The 14,589-nt window shown below is 37.5% G+C and overlaps 1 long non-coding RNA gene across 1 annotated transcript; it reads right to left on the bottom strand.

The window, feature by feature from the left end:
* Positions 1-787: 787 nt before the first annotated feature.
* Positions 788-4,885, bottom strand: LOC107707446 (uncharacterized). Its single transcript, XR_001636256.1, has 3 exons — positions 4,814-4,885; positions 3,379-3,448; positions 788-1,009 (listed from the first exon to the last, which is right to left on the bottom strand). It is a non-coding gene; the product is annotated as an uncharacterized LOC107707446 (long non-coding RNA).
* Positions 4,886-14,589: the final 9,704 nt, after the last annotated feature.

Genomic DNA, 14,589 nt, shown 5'->3' with positions numbered 1-14,589 from the left:
GAATTACTATATATATATATATATATATATATATATATATATATATACAGTATAGGCTATATTCTGAACGATTCACTGAGTGAGTCTGATTCAAATCGTAATCTCATGAGTGGGTTTGAAGCTGCTTTGTAAATCTTTTTGCTAAAATGACTCACTTCTTTGCAAATCAAACTTGCTCTGTGTTTACCATTTTTTTCTGCAGAAAAAAAACTGAATAGCACACTGATGATACTGCATTTGGATGCATATTTTCCCACCTGCCTATATTTTAAATTGTTGCAAATTTTTAATTTTTGGTCACATTTGTATGGAAGCTTGTTTATCTCTTGTTGAGTTTATGTTAAGTTTTACCTCAAACAATTCAGGCTTTTCGGACTTCTCAGAATTGTGAGATGAAAAGTCGCAATCACCTTTTTTATTTTGTGGTGGTAACAAAAAAAAAAAACACTAAAATGTAACAAAAATGCAAACTCATAATTCGGAGGGGAAAAAGTCTGAATTAGCTAGATATAAACTCAGAATTCCGAGAAGTAAACTCTGAAATATGAGAAGGTAAGTCCGAAGTTTATATCTTGCAATTCTGACTTTTTTCTTAGAGATGTGACTTTATAATTGCGAGAAAAAATGTCAGAATTGTGTGATAAAAAATGACAATTACATTTTTATTTTATTTATTATTTTGTGGCAGAAACGGGCTTCCATATATTTGATCATTTTAGTTGTAGTTTTATCTAAATATAATTGTGGCCCCATCACTCTTAGTGTTGGTCTCTCTGCCAAACGCCAGGGCTAAAAATATCTGTGCCAACAAGGCATAGTGGGTTCAGCCCTCTAACAGGAATAGCAGAGTAGCAGTCAACTGCTGTCTGACAGAGTCACTGGAATTGTCAGTTTGCTAGAAGCACAATGCCCTCTCTTTCTCTTTCATTTTCTCCCTCTCTGTTTTCCTTCCATAGGTTGGACAACATCTCCGTTCCCTTGGATTCATGACATGTTTCAGACCAGACTGCTGCAGAGAGGGGGAGTTGTTTAGACAGAGGAACATGCAAATAAATACGCCATGCTGTTAATTTACTGCAATTTCAATGGTGTCAAAATATGAGCACATACCAAGCACTTAATACCACCCACAAACGCTACATTAATCACACCATGGACCTTAATCAGGGCTAATTTGACTGATTAGTTCATTAGGTTGTACTGTTAAGTACCTTGGTGAAACATTCAGCCAACAAAACACTGAAAATAAGGTTTTCCAAAAAAAAAAAAACGCAAGTTATCAGTTGTGGAAATTTCACTTTAAGATGGGACTTCATTAAGAATGAATTGTGCATGCAGTTCATTCACAAACGTTGTATGCGTTATTTTAGGAATAGTTCACCCAAAAATTAAAATGTCCTGATTATATACTCACCCCCAGGCCATCTAAGATGTGTATGACATACTTTCTTCAGCCAAAGAGAAATTAAGATGTTGGAGCAAAACATTCCAATATTTTTCTCCAATGCAAGTGAATGGTGCTCAGCATGGACCATTTTTGACAGTCCAAAATTCATATTTAGGCAGCTTCAAAGTAATCCAAACAACCCCAGTTGACAAATAGGGGTCTTCTCTAGTCAAAAGATCAGTAATTTTCAGAATAAGATAAAAAATTATATACTTACAAATGTTAGAGAAGACCCTTATTTGCCAGCTGGGTTGTGTGGATTACTTTGAAGGTGCCTAAATATAGATTTTGAACCATCAAAAATGGTCCACGCTGAGCCCCGTTTACTTGCATTAGATGGAGAAAAATCCTGGAATGTTTTCCTCCAAAATCTTATTTTCTCTTTGGCTGAAAAATATCATATATTGTACAACTTGGATGGCCTGTTGTACAATATATTGTACAACTTGAATATTCCTTTAACTAAAAGAATTATGCAATCATGTAATAGCGAAAAACTATTAAATGCATCTATAATGACCCTAATTTAGATAAAAAGGTGGCGTGTTTGCACTGAAAAGAATGTCAATGTCTTAAATACAACGCAGCACTATTACAGCATTTAGCGCCTGGCTAAACTGTATTTTTGTTTGTGCATTGCATTTAAATGGTTTAACTGTGAATTTGCCCCTAAGGTTGTACAACCTATTGAATGGACAGCCTTATTTTCATTCACATTCATTTACATTTGGCATCCACATTAAGCGTCAATGTATGATTATTTTAAACTTTATGAATAGTGTACATTAAATCTGACTTATGTAGATAAGAAATGCATGTGTCTCTTTTTCTTCTCAGCTTTGTGACATCATTGCAAGTCTGAGTCACTCTCTATTCTACTGTGGTCATGCAAAATATTGAAATACTGTTCAAGCAGTTAGAAAGCTAACTATTGCCACCTAGTAGTGAGATACAGAAAGACACTAGCAGCCAATTTCAAGCATATAAATAATTAATCTGATTGCATGAATGCTAAAACATTGCATAAAATCACAGCGCAGCTGCTGGAATAGATAAAGATATGTGATGTGTAAATGCCTTAGTTTTGCTTTGATCAAGCTTCAAAAATGCTAAACAGTCTGATGTCAGCCTTCAAAGTACAACACAACTGTTTCACTAATATTTTTCATTTCCTAAAACAGTGGCAGTGAAACCACAAATGGGCGGGGACAATGTCGAACCACATGGGGGCGCTGCGATTGTTGTTGTGCATCAAACAGGCCTCCAGATACAAATTCAATGGAGTGTTTGTGTAACGTCAATGAATGAGAATTTGATTCCTTTTGTTTTGGCTTCTGGTGTGTTAACACTTCCTACACACAACAAACACACCTCTTGAGCCTGCGGTTTCCGTGCCTGTGTAACAGATCTCCGCTCAAAAGCACTATGACCAACTACATTTAATTGAGTTTTATTAAATGGTCAAACAGCAGGAACCGTGGGGATTATGGTTAATGTATGTTGAGAGCCTTTGTGTTAGCACTGTCAGGAATATTTATTTATGTGTAATTGTAGCTCCCTTCTTGTGCATTTCCAATAGACCTCATGTCAGCTAAGGAATTATTCACAATAAAGCATTTAATGCTGAATAAACTGTCTTAAGCATGTGTTTGCAAACAATAAATACTGACTCACACTTTATTTTATGTCACACCAAGAATAATGAATAGCTAATATTATTAGCTGCTTTGTAACATTGAACAGGTTTTTTTTTGTTGTTTCTAATTATTATTTTTATAATTATTTTAACAGATCTACCGTCGTGCAAAGTGCATTTTTCATAAAGACAAAACATTATAAAGCAAACACTTACATCCTTTTAGTCAGAAACATGAAATACATTCAAAACCTGTCAAACTGCAAGCAAATGTATGTGTTTTAGCTGCCAATACCTGACACAGCATGGTGTTATTCTGCGTTTGAGGATAAACTCCCAGATCTCGTCCTCCAGAGAAGGCTTCCCTGAAAGTAGAGCGAGAAATCAATAACTTCAATCATTAGTCTGGCTCATGTGGGCAAATTATATAAACATTAATTGGATATGACAGAGAGAGATTGCTTTTTTAGCTGTTTGCATTAACAATTGTCTTGTTGTAGCCTAGTTGGTCAAGAAAATCAGCCATTGTTGTGTGTTCTTACTGTAAATAGCTGTGCATAAGAAAAAAAACAGAGAAAATTTAATTGCAATATAATATAATATAATAACAAGCCCTTATTTCTGTTGGGATTGATTTAGTGTTTTAATACTTGGGTCCCAAAGACTGCAATGATGTTAATGTGGAAAACAAATTTAAAAAATACTAGTTATTGTAAAATTAAATCTTTTTTTAATTATCATAATAATATCCTCTGACCAAATCAAAACCAAACAGGCAGATCTGATCAAAAATATCCCTGTTTTACAGCTAACTAATCACGCAGATTTTAATAACATTCTTTTTGGAGTCAGTCTGATCCCAGCAAAAAAACATGACATGTAAGTCTCTACAGACAAAAAAACGAGGGATTGTATGCCAATATTAAGTGTTTTTGACCATCCATTAAAGAGCACCTATTGTCATCAGTACTGCCCTCCTCTGGCCTTAAAGGAGAAAAGCATTGCAATGAAATATGTACGAGTGCTTTTGACGGACATAAATAAAGTGACTGACTGGCATATAAAGTGACAGAAACTTCTTGAATCCTTCTCAGATGTTCTGAAAAATAACAACATTTGTTATTTTACTTCCTCGGTGCTTTTAATATATAACCAGCGTGCCTTTAATATGAAGATACGCACACGCGCACTCGCCACATGGTGGCAGCACTGCACTAGTCATACCGACTGAATGTTTTCCACCCTTCTTTCCGGTACAGGGACTCACCGGGGTAAAACCCACCTGACTCAATGCCTATTAATACAGACAACGCTTCACTTTCATCCATAATGTGATTATGCCATCCCAGGGAGCAAAACGATACCCCCGACCGCAACCTGTCAATACGAATCTCTATGTGCCTATTGTACCGCCGGGAACGCGTTGTGTTCTCCCCGTCCCCCGCGGCTAGGGACAGGTCACATAAAGATTAGTCGGGTCTCCTCTCATCAGTAGGGGTCCCATCAGGAGAGATAAGCTTCTTCCAGGGAGGTGACTATAATAAACAGGTGCCTCCTTTCATTTTGTGTGCTGACACACGGTGGTATAATTTCGCCTCTGGATCTTTCGGCACCATATTGTTTTGCCTGTTCTCTTTTCGCGCTTACTTGATGTTTTGTTGTTTTTTCGCGCGCGCGCGCGCGCGATTTTATTTAATTTTTATTTTTTTGCAAATATTAATAGGTCTTACTCGTTTTTTCTCCTCCTCTGTTTCTGTCAGATATGTCTGCTGTGATAATTGGGCTCAATCAGAGATTTATTCATGGCGCTCTCAGAGTCAGACATGACCCAGCAGCTTTGTTTGCCTTGTGCCTCTCTGACAGAAACAGCCCACACGTTCGCCTTCGAACATGCCTCTACCTCACAATGTGTACCGCACTCATCCTTTCTGTGGCGCTTGCATGTCCTTAATTACGACCAATTAACGCGTGGAAAACATCCTACTTCTAAATGGACATACCCTGGAAAATAACATGACAAAACCACACACAAAAAAGGCACGGCATCGTGCAGCAAAATAACCCCACTGAATGTTATAGTATTTATCAAAGAAAGCAATTCGCTGATATTTGTGAGTTCTCTGAGTACATCTTCTTGAAAATAATTACAGCGGTAATGACTTTTTCCCGGTAATGCTGGGAGAGAAGGGGATAGAAGCCGGAGACATGTAGGCCGATAAAATATCCGCAGCCAGGCCTCCCGGTGCGCTCCCCTCTGCAGCCGCGCTACGGTCCTATATCTACACGGCTGATAAACCATTAGCCAGAGCCGTGACTCACTCGTTTATCGTAGTGAAGAGCGCTAGCGGCCAGCCTGGCCCAATACTCGCAATTGTTCCCCTAATATCTGTCTAATGGCCTCCATTTAATCTAGGGAGAATGATTATTACGTATCCGTCCCCCCCCTCCCTTTTCCCCTGGCCGAACACGCAGACACACAAAGCCGCAGTCCTTGCAGATGAATACATCTCGGTCATCAGTGTAAAGTAAAACATAATTAGTGCATTTTCCTCCAGTGCATGAGTATGCTAATGAGGTAGCTTCACTGCGTAATTTTAGATTATGTTCCGATAGCTACATGCAGCGAGGGTGTTTGGAGGTTTGTCTGGGCCGGGTGTTGTGCGATCGTTCTCTGTGGTTTTCTCCAGGTCCATTGAATGGAGTTGTATGGTTTTACTGATCAGTTGAATGCAGATTATTAAGCAACTTTTAATTGGACAAACATTTGGTAGCTTTTATGGTTCTTATCCAAAAATAAATCCTAGGCCTACTGGTCTCCCTGCCTGGCCAAGATAGTTAGGCTAAGCTGTTTCTATGGTTCAAGATGGGGTTTTTTCAGCTAGAAAAATGGCAAAAAAAACTAGCTTGGTTGGAATGGGAGACAGGTTAAACCATCTTGAACCAGCTAACACCTGAATAGTTTTTTTTAAGCATGGACCATAACTCTTACTTCCACCTTATTTTTTTCTCCTATTCTGTCATTTCCATTCTTTCCCCCCTTACAACATGCTGTCTGTCGTCCTTTTCTTTTTCCTTCCTTTTTTCTTTTTCCTTCCTTCCCCTTCCAACATTATTTGTCTTCCTTGTTTACCTTCCTTTCTTCAAGCATTATTTGTTTCCTCTACTTGTTTCCTTCCCTCCTTCCTTCAAACTTTGTTTTTGTCTTCCTCATTTTTCTTCCCTCCTCTTTGCCTTCCTTCATTTTTCTTTCCTTCCTACTTTATCAGTCCTTCTTTCCTTAGCCTATTTCATTTCATTGTGCTTCCCACCCTTTGCAACTTATTTTTCTTCTTATTGTTTCCTTTCTTTCCTCCTTCTGGCCTTCCTTCCTTTTTCTTTACTTGTTGTTTTCCCTCCTTCATATTGTCTTTTCCTTCTTTCCACTGTGCAATTTTTTTGTCTGTCTTTGTCTTTCTTTCCTACTTCTTGCCTTCCTTAGTCTTTTCTTCCTACTTTTTTTCCTTCCTTGTGCAACTTTGTCTTCTTACTGTCTTTCTTTCCTTCTTGCCTTCCTTCCTTTTCTTTCATCTCTTCTTCCTTCTTTTTTGCTTCCCTTTTGTTTTCCATCATTCCTTCCTTTCCTCCCTCCTCCTTTGTTTCCCTTATTTTTTCCTTCCCTGTGCAATTTTGTCCTCTTACTGTCTTTCATTCCTTGTTGACTTAATTCATTTTCTTTCCTTCCTGTCCTTCTTTTTGCTTTCCTTCTTTCATTCCTACTTTTTTTGCCTTCCTACTTTAATATTTACTCCTTCAAACCATACTTTTTTCCTTCCTTTACTTTTGCTTTTTCTTTCTTCTGTCATGCAACCTTGTCTTTCTACTATCTTTTTTCCCTCATTCTTGCCTTCCTTTCTGTTTCCTTCTGTTTTTCTACCTTCCCCCATGCGTGCACCCTTCTTTGTCTTTCTGTCTTCATTCTTGCCTTCTTTACCTCATACTTTTGTCTGTCTTTCTTCAGCTTTGCATGCATCTTTCTTTCTTTCTGACACCAAATTCAGGTGAGGCGCCTGAGAAGGAAATTGAGTCAGTACCACACTCACTAGAACAGCCATGGGGCTCGGTGGACATGCACTAGCGTGCAGACCTTCATTCACAATTCACAGCCGGGTTAGAGCTCCCGTACAGCTTGATAAAATCCGAGGAACAGCAAGCCCTAGTAAAATATATTTTGTCAATATTTAGGCTTGTTCCACTTTTTTTTCGCCTCAACAAAAGTTTCATTTTATTGAGTGTCTTTGAAGAGGTGCTCATAGAAAATGAACTGCAACTCTCAATCAATATTGGTCATATGAAGGGAAAGTCTACCATGGATGATATTAAATGTTGACAGTGTTCAAGACATGAGGTACAAATATTGTGCCAGCATTTGGGGATAAAAAAAACCAGCCAAAATATGATGCAGGGATGGAATTCATTGTCCTCTTGGTTTAAGATACTGTTTGAAGTGGGTAAATAAAACTCACAAGAGAAACACAGACAGCTTTGTACTACAGAAGTACCTGTGTATGCTTCAAAACTAGCAAAATTCTCACAGCAAAAATTTATATTTTTAAGACCGAGTATGTGAGCAAAATTGGGTGATTGGAAATTCCTGTCATTCTGCTCCATTCACATTCTTTATTATTTCTACTTGATCAAACACAGAGTGACATATAACTGTAATATAACGAGCCCGGTCTCATGAAAATGTGTATAAATAGTACGGCAAATAAAAACTTGTGGTATTGATACGCAAAAATGGACTTTGGCATGCATATGATACGCATGTTTGGCGTGCATATAATACGCAGTTTTCGCATACATATGATACGCATCTACCCCACAACCCTAAACCTACCCATCGCGTAGCATATACACGCCAAAGTTCATTTTTGCGTATCAGTACTACGAGTTTTCGTTTTTATTTGGCGTACTATTTATACGCACTTTCATGAGATCAGGTTGAATATAACATAGCAATGAAGCCCATGCAGATGAATGAGTAAAAATATATCAAACTAAACATCACATTATTGCATCATGACCCAGATTTTGCTATAATACCTTGGCTAATGTGTATATATGACAGTTCAGTTGAAGCTTTATTTATCTGGAAAACAAAACAAGAATTGAGCCAGTGTTTTGCAGATCCAGAACTACTTTTACAGGCATGTTGACTTAGCTTGACTCCAGGGTTGTTTATTTGTTTAGTTAGTTGTTCATCTATAAAAATGGAAGCACACAGCAGAAGCTGTCTGTGCTATTATCCCACTTAACCATGTTTCCAGCATTTCAAAAAAATTATATCATCCAATTCATATGGGCTCATTAGCTCCAACTATGAACTTATGTGTGTTTTCAAAGCAGGAACAATGAAGCTAACACTTTTATAAGTGCTCTTCACTCTGCATACTCTAACAGAGAACTATCAAATTAACTTGATTTCTTGGAGCGCAGGTCTCGGTTAGCGTACCTGACACATGTCGTGGTGCGTTATTGGGGCAGTTACCTTTCAGACATGTGCTGTGGAGTGAACAGGGAAAGGTTAGGAGGTTTTATTCACCAGTTAAAAATAGTGGGGGAATGATCATTTCCACCGTGCTGCAAGGTCTTCGATGGCTGCCGACAGCATTAAGAGCATAGCAAGGATGTGAGGTACTTCAGAAGAAGCTAATCAGGCACAATACATCCCAGTGAAAAGGGTTTGGGTTTTGAAAAAGGCTGCAAATTGAAATGGAGAGCAGGAGAACCTATTTAGAAACATATCTAAACGTATATATATACAGCGACCAACGCACGTTTTGTTAAGAGGCTGGCGAAGGTCCTATTAAGCTAAAGCAAATGTTCATTAATCAGAAAGATGGATAGTAATGGCATACATAAAACATCTGCAAGAACAAAGCATTTGTATGAATTTGTTTTCACAAATCAAGTATGAATGACCTACTGACCATTCTTTTATATAAGCATGATGGACCCAGTTTTAGCCATAACAATCAAAGTTTAAGGGAGGCATACATCAACGTGTTATTGACGTATTAATGTTTTAAATTGTCTGCTATACATTCATTGTGAGTTGATGCTGAATGCAAATGTTTCTGGTTTGGACCAGAAGAATATGGGTGAGAAACAGCTAGTTTTGATGTATGCATCTCAATATGACTCTGTATAAATTACTTGTATGTGACGCATACATGAATTCACACTCAAGAGAGAACAGTGACACAATCTCCTTACGCACGTGGTCCGTTTTTAAACTCGGAGTCCACTAAATGATCTCTGGAGAAGGATTTACCTTTTTTCCCTAAGCTGCTGATTCTCAGAAATGTTAAACATGGTAAATGGTAAAAGTGGTAAATGTTTATAGCATGCTATTTATACTGAACAGTTCAATTAAATGAAGAAATTTGGGCAAATTTTCAAATATTGTGAGTAAATGAAAAAGTTCAATATAGTGTTATATAAGGTACACAACTGAGGGTTTATTTTAGTCAGAAATGAATTGTTGAACCAATACATAAAAAAAAAAAAAAATCAGTGTTCAAACCCTTGTTTTTGCCTTACTGCATCACTACGGTAAGCCTAATGATTTAATTGGTTTGTTGTGATAGGACAAAGAGAGAAAGGGGGATGATAGAGAGAATCCTGCAGTGCACCCTTAAACACAATGTATTACATTTTTTTCTTGTTTAAAAGCAGTAGTTCACTCAAAGAAATAAAAAGAAAAAGTCAATGGGCATTTACTCATCTTGTTGTTTCAAACCTAAATGAGTTTCTGTCAAACACAAAAAAGGTAGATATTTTTTTTAAATATCCCCCTTTTTAAGGTATGTTTTCATGTGCAGCCTATATGGATAACTTATATATAACTTATATATATATATATATGTATGTATATATATATATATATATATATATGTATTTGCCATTATTTCACAGCACTTTTTTTTGTTCAAATCTAACCTTGTTCAGTTCCCACTGAAAACTTGCAATCACAATTCAGAAATCATTTAAAGAATCTTGAAAATAAAATAGGGCTATGAAACTACAATATTACAACAACAAAAAACAGCACCACAAAAGTATCATTAAAATATGAAAGTTAAGATGTTTTGTCATTGCATGGCTTCAGAAGACTTAAAATATAGCACACAAAACATATGAACCACTTTTATAATGCTTGCATGCTGCTTTTTTTTTTATCATTCTGGAGCCCTAATTCACATTCATTTTACAGTAAAGATTATATTAAATAGTATTAGCAGCTTTTTAAATAATGCTCATTCTCAGAAAAAAGGTACACTTTTGTGCCTTATTTACCCTTAAAGGGTGCATATTAGTACTTGCTTTATTTAATTCTTTATATAACAGGGACAATGGACAGTTAAGGACTGCCATTAGCTATAAGAATTAGCTATAAGATAAATTTATAAGATACATTTCATCTGCTGTTCCTGGGCAGAAGAATACCAAAACACATTACAAACAAAAACATCAATGTAATAGCATGTACAATAAAATCCCTCAAAAAAAGATAAGAAATATAATCCCTCACATAGACTACAAAACATCACCCTTTGATAACAAATTTTTTTTATAAAAAATGAGGAACTCCAAAGTTAAGTAACCATTTCAAAATACAAGAATATTTAATGATCACAAACCTGACTCATCTTTAACCATATTTTCAAATGTAGCTTAAACTATTCAAAAGTAGGACTGTCTAATATTAATTGGTACATTTTTCCAATTAACAGCTCTTACAGAAAAAGCTGAACAACCAAAATCAGTAACTCTAAAATGCACTTCACAATCACCTCTTGACAAAGCTCAAGATTTTACATTTCTAAGTTGAGGTGTCACTGCACAAACTATTTTTTGAACATGCTTTTCAAATATTAAATGAGAGTCTAAAATCTCCCAAGATATTTAAATCTCCAAGATACAATTTGTAATTTTTCACCATTAACTAATATATCTGGTTGGACCTCCTCCTTCTTTTTGGTTATAAAATACAGGCAGTTTTATGAACATTTAATGTTAAACAACACTAAGTAAGCCAGTCCGAAATTTTAGACATTGCAATAGATCATTTTTGTGCCACCTGTTCTTTTGTTTTGTCATATACATAAATCACAGTGTCATCTGCGTACATTTTAATATGTGCATAAGGACAAATATCTGGGAAGTCATTCAAGTACAAACTGAAAAGTAGGGGCCCTAGGGTAGACCCCTGAGGAACCCCTTTGGAACGGTCTCTTAAAGAAGATATATGTGTCTTAATCCGGGTGCACTGTTTCCTTGATGCAAGATAAGACTCCATCCATTTCATTGTATCTACCAAAAAATTTAAATGTAATAATTTAGATAATAGGAGATTATGATTTAGCGCATCGAATGACTTTTGTAAATGAAGGAACACAGCACCCACTACCCCTTGTCTAATTTTGACCGCACTTGCTTGATAAAATAGCATACAGCAGTTTCTGTCGAATGCTGTTTATGAAACTCAAATTGTATAGGACACAATAAGTTATTTTGTATATCTAAAAAATTCACAATTTGCTCAGTTTTTCTACTATTTTAGACACTACTGACAAAACCTTACAGGTACCTAAATGGTACATATTTTTACATTTTCACCTCAGTGATAGCTTTTGCACCTTTTTTTCTGAGAGCGTTGGAACAATTTTAAAATCAACTGATTATTCATCAAGATTAAATAAATATGCATTGATATACAGCAATAGCAGAGTTTTATAAGGTACAGTGGGCTGCACGTCTCATTTTGTCCATTATGCAATGAGTAACTGCAGAATTAGGTGAATTATTGAACTAAACATGCTTGTTAGACTCATTGTCTCCTCTGAATGATGATATGCACATCTCACTTGGGTGAAAATCAGTGTAGGACCTCTCTATTGAATTACACAATAACACACGATGCTACACCAGAGCAGGCCCTTTCTGTTTCATATTACACTGCTGTCTAACAGGTGGCCAGCAGCCCATAGTCGAGATTGCGCTGAAATAAGTGTGATCTTGTAAGGTCAGGTGTGTCGACGCACTTTATTCTAACCCAAAAACACAAAGATTGAAATGTAGTCTAATCTGCCGAAGGAACGCCAGAAGGGAGAGGCTGAATTCTTCTAATGAATACATACATTTGTTGCAGATTGTTACCCATTTTTTCCAGATTACATTGGGCACCTTGTTGCCAAGACAACAGCAATTAGCAAGAACTGGGTTACCAGGCAGACAGTGGCTACAACAAAGTACACATCGTAACCATAGTAACCATGGTCAGGCCAGCAGCACGGGCTTGTCTTCGCATTGCATGTGGTAGGAAATGTATGCGTTTTGGCCTTATATTCTTATAAAGATTGATAACACGACATATATGCTGCAAACACTAACATATGGTCCATGACCTCCTTTCGTAATTAACCTCAGGTTAATGTTTTACCAAAACATCTGACTGACACATGAATTTGTGTTGCTATTTGTACTGCCCACTCACCGTTAATTCAAACATTGACCTTATTTGAAACCTTTTACCTAGTTTGAAGCTAATAGATAAGTAACATCCTTTATTTACAGATACAGACGGCCATTACTAAACATGCAAGCATCTCTTATTATAACTGATATATCACTGATAATCTGGTATATCTGTTTTTATTTACATATAACTTAAATCACACATCCATACTTTTAGCATCATTGTAATAGTGGGAAACAATGGTTTTTTTAAAACATTTATTTTTTATATAAAAAATGTTGGAAAATATAATAGATTTTTTTTCTTCCATGGAGTAATAAAATAAAAAAGCTAATTGTGACTTATCTCACAAGTTTGACTTTTTTTTCCCTTGCAATTTTATGTTTAATTTACAATTCTGACTTTTTTTCTTGTTCAGAATTAGGAGATACTGTATAAACTTGCAATTCTGAGAAGAAAAAGTCTAAATTGTGAGATATACACTGAACAAAATTATAAACGCAACACTTTTGTTTTTGCCCCCATTTTTCATGAGCTGAACTCAAACATCTAAGACTTTTTCTGTGTACACAAAAGGCCTATTTCTCTCAAATATTGTTCACAAATCTGTCTAAATCTGTGTTAGTGAGCACTTCTCCTTTGCCAAGATAATCCATCCACCTCACAGGTGAGGCATATCAAGATGCTGATTAGACAGCATGATTATTGCACAGGTGTGCCTAAGGCTGGCCACAATAAAAGGCCACTATAAAATGTGCAGTTTTATCACAGCACAATGCCACAGATGTCGCAAGGTTTGAGGGAGTGTGCAATTGGCATGCTGACTGCAGGAATGTCCACCAGAGCTGTTGCCCGTGAATTGAATGTTCATAAGCCGTCTCCAAAGGCGTTTCAGAGAATTTGGCAGTACATCCAACCGGCAGACCACATGTAACCACACCAGCCCAGGACCTCCACAACCAGCATCTTCACCTCCAAGATCGTCTGAGACCAGCCACCCGGACAGCTGCTGCAACAATCGGTTTGCATAACCAAAGAATTTCTGCACAAACTGTCAGAAACCGTCTCAGGGAAGCTCATCTGCATGCTCGTCGTCCTCATCGGGGTCTCGACCTGACTGCAGTTCGTCGTCGTAACCGACTTGAGTGGGCAAATGCTCACATTCGATGGCGTCTGGCACTTTGGAGAGGTGTTCTCTTCACGGATGAATCCCGGTTTTCACTGTACAGGGCAGATGGCAGACAGCGTGTATGGCGTCGTGTGGGTGAGCGGTTTGCTGATGTCAACGTTGTGGATCGAGTGGCCCATGGTGGCGGTGGGGTTATGGTATGGGCAGGCGTATGTTATGGACAACGAACACAGGTGCATTTTATTGATGGCATTTTGAATGCACAGAGATACCGTGACGAGATCCTGAGGCCCATTGTTGTGCCATTCATCCACGAACATCACCTCATGTTGCAGCATGATAATGCACGGCCCCATGTTGCAAGGATCTGTACACAATTCCTGGAAGCTGAAAACATCCCAGTTCTTGCATGGCCAGCATACTCACCGGACATGTCACCCATTGAGCATGTTTGGGATGCTCTGGATCGGCGTATACGACAGCGTGTTCCAGTTCCTGCCAATATCCAGCAACTTCGCACAGCCATTGAAGAGGAGTGGAAGCAGCTCTGGTGGACATTCCTGCAGTCAGCATGCCAATTGCATGCTCCCTCAAAACTTGCGACATCTGTGGCATTGTGCTGTGTGATAAAACTGCACATTTTAGAGTGGCCTTTTATTGTGGTCAGCCTAAGGCACACCTGTGCAATAATCATGCTGTCTAATCAGCATCTTGATATGCCACACCTGTGAGGTGGATGGATTATCTTGGCAAAGGAGAAGTGCTCACTAACACAGATTAGACAGAATTGTGAACAATATTTGAGAGAAATAGGCCTTTTGCGTACATAGAAAAAGTCTTAGATCTTTCAGTTCAGC

This window comes from Sinocyclocheilus rhinocerous, unplaced genomic scaffold, assembly GCF_001515625.1.
Source record: "Sinocyclocheilus rhinocerous isolate Xijiao unplaced genomic scaffold, SAMN03320098_v1.1 scaffold534, whole genome shotgun sequence".
Classification (NCBI taxonomy): domain Eukaryota; kingdom Metazoa; phylum Chordata; class Actinopteri; order Cypriniformes; family Cyprinidae; genus Sinocyclocheilus; species Sinocyclocheilus rhinocerous.
This window is presented reverse-complemented; position numbering and strand designations above follow the sequence as displayed.